Genomic DNA, 8,404 nt, shown 5'->3' with positions numbered 1-8,404 from the left:
CAGAGATAGTCCTAAAGATGAAGATGAGGAGGACCCTTTGCTCCCAGGGAAGGCGGAGGGCCTCTGTTCTTTAAGATGAAATGCTCCCAGAGATGGGTGAAGAGAACTTTTGTTTCTGAACGGCTCAACCTTAAAACTGTACCCCGAAAAACTTCAAGAGTGGACCCTCAAAAGCAGTTGTGGGAAAAGCTGCAAGTCGGGGGAAGGGACTCACATGCGAGCAGAGAAACCTCTTCCTAAATGGACTGAACAGAGTTATTTGGAAGTGGGCGGCTGTCTCAGGGTGATAATGTTTTCATAGCATGAGCAAGAAGAGACTTCTCTTTCTAAATGGACTGAACAAGGTTATTATGGAAGTGGCTCCAGGACTATCTTTTCTGTCTTTCTCTGTTATTTTTACTTGTACTAGGAGTGAGGAAGTTATTGGTGACCATACTCAGGAAATGCTTTCACCAGACTGCTTTTTGAGATTTCTTTTGCAGTAAAAACTGGGAGAAAGTTGCCCATTCTTTTAAGTGACTGAGTTGTGACTTGGGTTATAAGTGCTACTTTCATGGTACATCTGAGAAGGATGAGAGGCAACGCAACAAGTACACATCAACTGATGAAGCATGAGATTCTCAAAGTGAAATATACCATACTTTCAGGTTTTAAGATGTACTATTTCCTATCCTAATTCAGGTACTTAATACTGTACAGTTACCCCTTAGGCAGAGAGAAAGAGAGAAATACTTAACGTGACCGAACGGCACAATGAGCTCCAGAAAGGCATGCTCATGCCCAAATGCTGTTCCCAGAGAAATGAGAATATAGTATTTTATGCATGTTGAGGGACTTCATCTAATACACTGCGAAAAGAACAAACTGGTTGCCATTAGGCAAATGTTCACTCTACTAGAACTATTGAAGCTGATGGGCAAATTTTTATTTTCTTCATGATATAGTGGCGTAACTCTACTGAAGGCTGTATTGCCACACCAAAACTAAGTCTTCATGAAGTATGAGTCAATAATGTTCAGTTAGACCAGAAGTTTAGCTCTTCATGTCTCTGTGTAAAAACCCCCAAAACCAGGTAGAAGGTAAAATCTGATCTTTTGAAGATACACTGAACTAATGACTCGTGTGTAACTAATTCAAACACTTAAAATACCGTGATTAATTGAGGTCTCAAAAGACTTGTCAGGTAAATTAAGGTAATTATTTTGGTTTGGTTGAGAATGCAGAGTAGATAGTGACAGGTCAGCACAAACCTGTGTATATAATATAAGAGATCTTGTGACAAATCCTCAGGGAGACAGAAGCATTAAATTTAGATGGTGGACAAAAGAATTAGTTACATTAGAGTAATTGAGATCAACTGGAACATCATGTCCTTTCTTGAGTCACGGTTTCCCTTGTAGTCTTTCAGAACAATTACTGTTTTATCAGTACAGGGATTAAGATAAGAGCTTCAGAGCTGCATGTGATTAATTGAGATGATATACAGCTTGTACTGGAATGTTTCTTCATGGAAAAAAACCCTGAGTTTTGTGATGCATCACCTTAACTGGTCTTGAAAGAAAATACTTGTTTAAAAACTAAGTTTCTGTTCCTAATCATATAAAATAAGAGCAGGCAGGCTAAAGTTTAGCTGAGAATATAAATGCTTGAAATCTTGGCCTTATAGCATGATGCTTTCCCTGCCCACAATCGCTATAAAGTATTCTTAGAACTGCAGCCCAAATAAAATATTTTCAGATTTACTTAATTGCACTTTTTTTTATATATGTGATCTTCCCCATGGAATTGGGCAGAGCAGAAATTCACACAAATTTTCAAGGAAAATTGAAGTTTTTGGGCAATCTTTAAAAAAAAAAGTAGGAAGAAGTAGGGAGACATTTTGAAACTGTTGAGCAAATTCACTTTGTTGAATAGCAGGGAGTTTATTCCTCCTGAAATAAATTTTTTCTCTAACACACCTTTTAAAAAACGAACAAACAAAAACCAACAAAACCAAACCACAACCTATGCCATTTATTTGAGATAAATGGCATTTTTGTGGGTTGTATTTAATTCAGTGGTTTTATTTCAATGAGAAGACAGAAACTTTTCCTTCCTCTATTTCTCAGCATGCATCTACTGGAAGCAAAAATAATCTCATCCATAGGAAAATTTTTTCAACTGTGCATTAGAAGAACTCATTTTTAATGACTTTTGCTTTGTCTGATATTGTCTGAACCATTACTGTAGCCCCTAGAATATAGGAGACTTGTTTGTATTTCCCACTGCTTTGCAGGTACCAGTGATTAGAATAATCATCAGCAGAAGGAAAGATGAGATACACAGAAAAAGAACTCCAGCAGATCCAGTCTGGGAGATGTTGAGGTAAATGAGGAAGACAGGGAGAAGTTAAGTGGAGTAGGAGAGTGGCTGGTGGGAGAGAGCTGCAAAAAACCCCCAACTGAGCAGCATAAGACGTGCATGAAATTGGAGTTTTCTGTTTCTGTGTGAAACAGAGTTGAAGAGCAGTAGAAGCTGGAGGTGGTGCAAGAAAAAGAAGAGTGTGCAGCCTCGTTCATACTCTGCAGCTGTCAGTTCCGGGTGAAAGTTGAAACAAGGACTATGGAAGAGATGAGAGATGACTAGAGGCTTTCTCCACAAGTAAACACAACCTTCAGAAACTTGACGCTACTTTGATATGAGACAACCAAAAACCCCAGACACATTTATCTGCCCTTGCCTGTCACTCCTTATTCACCAAAATGCACCAGTGGCTGTGCCTGGACTCAGAACATACCTGGACAAGCATAAATTCGTGGGGCAAGGTCTAGTTCATACAAGAGAAGAAAATATGTGAGAAGTGAAAAAAAAACAACAACAAAAAAAGTTCAAAAGAGCATGCACTCTACAAAATCTGGTAAAATAAGGAAATGTCAGGCGCAAATTTTGATATGATCTTAATTTGACTTTGCCACATACAGACTAAAATTGCTTTTAAACATAGTTTATTTTAAATAAATAAATGAAGTTTGTGAGTGAAATTAGAGTCCAAGTTCTTCTTTGCTATCATTTTATAATTAATTAATACATATTAAAAAGCCAATAGTGACCAACATTTAAAAATTTGCTATTTTGAAGTAACTGAAGCATGAATATGATTTTGTTGCCTCTAGACTAGTGTATGATAAACAGTTGCTCCCAATCAGTGAAGCTCATTTGAATGTGGAGTAAATACTTACATCTGAATGATGAATATCTGAAAAGCAGATTTATCATGGAAAGCATTATAGACTGTTAATTGCAGCACTATTAAAATTGTCACAGAAGTAACATAAATGACACAAATGTAAATTACTAATTTCAAAATTAAAGGACAGGCATTTTTGATGCTTCTTTTAGATTAATTTACTATAAACATTGTGGTTTCTTACAGCAAAGCAACATGGAAGAAGAAATATGATGGTTGTGATTAATTACCAGAAAATTACCAGTAGACAGTGTCTCATCACAAGAAATAGATGTCTTTTCTTGCTGATGACATGAAGTCAAACATTAGTGAACAAATCTATTTCCTTATTACTTGAATGGAGATGGATAGGCTGAAAATGATGAAGGGTGACTGCAGATTGTTCAGTGCCTCAGAACAAAAATCTTGAAATCCCCTTATTTTCCAAGTGCATTTGCCACTATAGATAAAGAACACAGATGAAGAGTTCATTCATCTGCTTACAGTAAAATCAAATTTACAAGTTCCTTCCTGTTAAATTAATCATAGCTTTCCCATACCTTATCAGGGACTTTCCCTTCCTGCACGCCTTGTATCGCAGGCTGCGTTCATTGCAGAGAACCTATCACTGGTAAAACACTCCAGGTATTATATCTCACCTCTCTGCTGGCACCCACTGAGGCTTCTTCTTACAATCAAGTATTTTCCAGATCACAGTGATTTAGTTTTATGTAGCCAAGTAGAAACCTGATGAGATCTTTATTTCTTCAAAATATTTCTTTCCTTTTTCTAGAAAAACACTAGTTTTGGTACATTTGTTAATGTAGCTTTGGAACATCTCATGCCATGGTCTCAGTTTAGTCTATTGACTGTCTATATTGTCACTGGGTTTTTTCCACCTGATATTGGTGCTTAAAGACCACTTTCACCAGTTTTCACTCATGTATGACAGACCATTTTAAACTCTAGAACTTTCAGCCTGAATGCAAGTTTTATTTTAAAAAATACCGTGTCACTTAAAAAGTAATTTAAACCAGAAAAAAAATATTAAAAGGTGCAACTCCTTTCTTTGATGGGAAAAAGGAACGAAATTACACCTGAAATTCAATTTAGCCACAAATTCCTTCAGCAAAAAATCTGCACTTTTGAGGTTAAAAATTCTATTATGAATTCTGGGAAAAAAAGAATGGAAACATGTTCAATTTTTTTTTTTTTGCCCTATTTTCAGACAGATTATAAAAAGCCTGTGTCTAATGAATACCATAAATATGTTACACATCCACTTCTAATTTGAATATTTTCGGAGTTTAAATCAATGGATCTGAGAAAGAACAGAATCTCAAAGTCTCCAGAAGTTGTACAGAGAAGAAAATAGCAGATCTGGAAAAATATCTCTCATCTGTTTGAAAGAAATGTTCTGGCAAAGGAAGGCATTGGAGCAGTATTACTGTTTCTAGTGAAGACTAATCTTTAAGTGAGGTCACTCACTGCCACTTGGGAAGATAAGATGAAGACACATGAGAAACCATTAAAATGGTGGATTTGGTTCTGTTTTCCTTGGTATACTGACCCTGGTGAGCTTTTCCTGAAATTGTCATGTACTAGAATACATAGTGCAACAGCTATTTCCCGATAGTGTTTGCTGTTCATGTGAATAAGTGAATAAAAATACTGTGTGAATGAATGAATAAAAATGCTTCATTTTTTCTCACTGAATACCATTTCATACTGATATCCCACAAAGTCATGCACTGTTAACAGGTGCTACAAGAGTGAGCGTGTGAAATGTCTTGAAATGCTCTCCTGCCCAGCAGATAAACTGCTGGCTTATCTTGGGCACTTGGGACCACAGGCTCCAGCTAATGTCATTTCTCTTGCATTTCCACAGATACGAAATCATTTAAATCAGGCTGGTAAGAAATGAGATAAAAGGGGCAAAATCCTTTTCACTTTTAAGTCACGCAAAGTACCTAGGCACTGACTCAATAGTAACCACAGATTCCCTTTTTGTGTTTCTGATTGTAAAAAGCATGAAAAAAAGAAAAAGCATGGCAAAAAGAAAAAAGCTGCTTATACTCTGAGCAAGCCAGAATTATTAGGACACTAGCATTTGTTTAGTAGCTGCAGTGAAACAAAGCATCCAAAAGCAGTGTGATAAGTTGTGATACACTGTCTGTGGATCAGAATGGAGGTGACACGGTTCAAACCTGACTATATTTATAATTAGTGTGGGTTGATCACACTGGACTGACATGATGGAGCAGTGTTGAGGAGACTCCTCAACACCTCCACCATATTCTGATTGGAGAGAGAGGGAGTTATTTCTTATCGGACTGATTCAGGTACCCTGAACCTCTTGGTACACATATAACCAAGCTTTTCCTAGGGAAAACTAGTCTGCAAACCTTTGCTTTCCAGGCTGCAGGGCCCTTTAGGAAGCACAACGTTGTCCCTTCATCAGCCTGTCACATATGACAGTAGAATATCAGTGATCTTAGCACCACAGGCCAAGTAAGGCCTTATCCATGGAAATCCTATTTTTGTTCCTGTTCAAACTACCACTGAACCTGCTTCCCAACTCATCTCCCTATTCCAGATTTGGCACAATGTGCAATACCAGCTTATACTTGGGGTAAAGTTAGAATGGCACCAAACCACCATCAGTTTAGAGGATATCCTTCCAGATGCAGGACTGACTTTCAGTTGAAGAAAGATACTGCAGAGTTCATGAACTGAGGCTGAACTGCAGCTGAGGCTGAACTGCGGCATGACTGTGATATTCCCCTGTGACATTTTGGAGTACATACGTGGGTCCAAGAGAATGGCTAACTCTGCCTAGTGTCTGAAGTCCTGCAAGTCCTGCTAGGCAGTGGCTTTCCTCTCTGGACTTAACAAGTCTGCTAGTGAAAAAATTGTGACTAAGGTCTCTGAGGTCATTCTTCAGACACCTGACTTTCAATGAGTACAAACTAAAAACAGCAAGAGTTTGAACCTTTCCCAGCCTGGTGCGCTGTGTACATATTTCATTACTGCAGAAGAAGAAAGATGTCACACTAGGCAGAGCAATAGTCCACTGAGCACTGTGTGCTTGATATGCAAAACCACATCCCAGTCTTCAGCCCAATCTTCCTAATGCTCATGTTCTATTGTGCAGTTTTACACATTTGAGAAGAACAGGCTGTTGGAGGAGAGAAATGAAGGAGGCACAGGTACAGCACAAATGATTTTATCAGGGGCATCAAGTTGCAGCTTAACTTACAGCACAAAAGTTACTCATAATGTTTATACTTATTCCTTTTATTTGAGCAATCTTTTGAGTTTCTTCTCTTTTTTTCTTCTTTTAATTTCATATATATATATATATGAAATTTTATGTATGTATATATATATGTACATCACACAAAACATAAAAGAGGGGAAAATCAGAAGTAGGTAAACATTAGTTAAGAATTATATCTAAAAATGAAATTAGGACCACATTATTTTTGTCTAAATATAAAAATGCTATATTTTTGGCTGTCAAGAGCTTTTGCCAGAGCACAGATAGTGTGAACTGTAGGCTAGGGGCCCTCAGTAAACAAGAAAAATTATGTAAGTGATGATTTTGTCCCTTTCCCTTTGAAAGCAAAGGATGAAACTCACTACTATAAAGAAAAGGAAAAATCCTGGAAAATGAAAAATGAGAGTGAAAATTATATGCCAGAATAGAAAGAATTAACAGTTCTAAGGTCTCACATTGCAATTTTTTCTTTTGTACATAGTCTAGTAAATCACAGTGGGAGCCTTCTAATGAGAGAGCGATGACAGATCAAATCTACAATGTTTCCAGAACTTTGTATCACTTTCCTAGAAAGGCCACCTTTGTTTTTCCAGGCTGGAAAGATATGCTCTAGTTGCTTTTTCCTAAACTCAACTATTTAATTCATGCCAAGAAGCAGCTGTTGGCTTACAAAAATGCTGGCTGATGCTGTGTACCACTATACTGCCGTTTGAGTTCAAGTTCTGTTTTCACTGCTATGCCTAAGAGTGCCAGAAGAAGGCAGAAGATGAACATATTTTCTATATCAAATTTTAGTAAAAGCATTCATGCCTACTCCACAAACAAGTTCTGAATAATCCATAGATTGTATGGAGTTTTTTAAAACTAAGAACTGTATACAAATTATTGATTTCAGACTTGAAAAGAAGAGAATGCTGCAAAATGATCAAGACTAAGAGAGAAGAATTAATTACAACAGGAAAACAAAATCGCTTTGTCCATGTAATGCCTCTTAAACTTCAGATATGCATCTGCACAGAGAAGACATCGCTTTGCCTTATGTACAATGGTATGTCAGCTTACAAATGACACGATGTTGCATGGATTGAGGCCTTATTATGGGGAAAAACAACTGGTCCCTATGTTGACTGTACTTTAATTTTATATTATTGCCTGCACATGACAAATAAAAAGGCTTTTACAGCTGTGGAATTGATTTATATTTGACAATAACACACTTTTCTTCTTCTGATACAGAATTTCTATGGCAAGTCACTTTATTTCTCTATGAAGAGTTTACAGTGAGTTAACAGAGTTCATAATTTTACAAAACTATTTAGGAACCTGTTGCTACAGCAGTACAATCAAAGAACACAGATGTGGTTTTAATTGCAAAGAAAAAAAATGCAAAGCAACCCATCAAAAAATAATTTTGGAATATGTTTTTAAAGGATATAAAAATTCCCACACTTAATTTGTGCATGCAGTTAACACAGGATGGTTAAATGGGGTTGTATTGGATGATGTTAATGTAGATGATCTCAAAGGAATTACCTGTTTCAGACAGCAGTTGACATTCAGTAGAGAACACTCCTCTCTCTGTTAGTCCTGCTTGCAGGAGCACACCGAGAGCTGTTAGAGAGGCAAAGTGTCTGATATCATTTCTGAAAGTATTCCTGATCAGAAATTTGGAGGAGGCAAGAAGAAGGGAAGTATTGACAGTGGTTTTTATAACCTGTCTTTCATCCATGTTTTTGGGTGACAGCTTTCAAACGTGACTTCATCCCAGCTCTTTGTGGCTGTTACAGAAAAACTCTTCCTCACTCTACAGTATCCTGAATAACCACCTTTAAACAGCATTTTTTACCATTCCAAGTGACACATTTCCGCTTTTCAGGATTGAATATATAAAATATCAGCATGTAAAAGATGGAGGGAAG

The 8,404-nt window shown here is 37.1% G+C and overlaps 1 long non-coding RNA gene across 4 annotated transcripts in view; it reads right to left on the bottom strand.

Annotated features, from left to right (window-relative positions):
* Nucleotides 1–8,167, bottom strand: part of LOC108444729 — a 94,915-nt gene extending 86,748 nt beyond the window's left edge. For all 4 annotated transcript variants that reach the window (XR_001859383.1, XR_001859386.1, XR_001859384.1 and 1 more), the window contains exon 1: nt 8,019–8,167. This is a non-coding gene — a long non-coding RNA (uncharacterized LOC108444729). The remainder of the gene's footprint in view (nt 1–8,018) is intronic.
* Between the last annotated feature and the right edge of the window lie 237 nt (nt 8,168–8,404).

The sequence above is a fragment of the Corvus brachyrhynchos genome, unplaced genomic scaffold (genome assembly GCF_000691975.1).
Source record: "Corvus brachyrhynchos isolate BGI_N302 unplaced genomic scaffold, ASM69197v1 scaffold281, whole genome shotgun sequence".
NCBI lineage: Eukaryota > Metazoa > Chordata > Aves > Passeriformes > Corvidae > Corvus > Corvus brachyrhynchos.
Note: the sequence above shows the minus strand (reverse complement) of the source record. Positions and strands in the feature narration are given on the sequence as shown.